The following is a 1052-nucleotide window of genomic DNA, read 5'->3' as shown; positions in this document are numbered from 1 at the left end:
ACCATTCAGTGTATTATCAATATGATTTTGCACACAATAACTCGGAGATCACTATTAAACACAATGAGGACTGTGAGTCCCTTGACTTTTACTGGGGGGTTGGGGACCTCACTGAGTTGTTGGAAATTGTCTCAGTTTTAACTTAAGATGAATTGCAAAGCTCCATAATAAGGATCAACATGGATCATGGTTCTTACACAAGACTGACATTATTCCCTTTCACTCAAAGTAGTGCAAATGGTGTTGATGCATAACGTCACATGTTTTTTTGTTTTTGCTGAAAAAGGCTTGTTTGTCAGATATACCCACCATCCTATATTCTATGTTTGCTAGAGTTTTCCAGACACATTTTTCACAAACGAATTTTAAGTAGCCTTCTGCATCTTTCTGGAGCAGATGAGTAAAAATTCTTCAGCTGTTTAAAGGGATAGTTCACCCAAAAATGAAAATTATCTCATCATTTACACATCCTTATGCCATCCCTGATGTGTATGACTTTCTTGCTGAATACAAACGAAGATTTTTAAAAGAATATCTCAGCTCTGTAGGTCCATACAATGCAAATCAACAGGGTCCAAAAGAAGACGTAAAAAAAAAAAAAAAAAAAAAAAGGACATAAATATTGATCTGTTTCTCAACCACGCCTATCATATCCTTTCTGAAGACGTGAATTTGGACCAACAGAGCTGAGATATTCTTTTAAAAATCTTAATTTGTATTCAGCAAAAGAAAGAAAGAAAGAAAGAAAGAAAAATACATTTACAGTACATGGACCACATTTATGCTTCTTCTGAGGTCTATTTGTAATTCTTTCTGTTTTTCCCCCTTCGTTTCTTAAATATTCTTCTCTCCCTTCGTCACCTGTTTCTAAAAATAGGCGGTCTGTGGGGTCGTATGAATTATTAATAAAGTCTACTACAGCCCTTTTACAGATGCATGCAGGTTTGATTTTTCTCATACGCCTGATTTGTTGCAATAGACTTTCCATAGTAGAGAGGATGAACGTCCTTTCTCATGGAACGCTCCTATTGGTTGCAGACGACCAATGACGT

The sequence above is a fragment of the Myxocyprinus asiaticus genome, chromosome 44, assembly GCF_019703515.2.
Source record: "Myxocyprinus asiaticus isolate MX2 ecotype Aquarium Trade chromosome 44, UBuf_Myxa_2, whole genome shotgun sequence".
Classification (NCBI taxonomy): Eukaryota; Metazoa; Chordata; class Actinopteri; order Cypriniformes; family Catostomidae; genus Myxocyprinus; species Myxocyprinus asiaticus.
The sequence above is the reverse complement of the archived record's forward strand: the minus strand, read 5'-3'. Positions refer to the sequence as shown.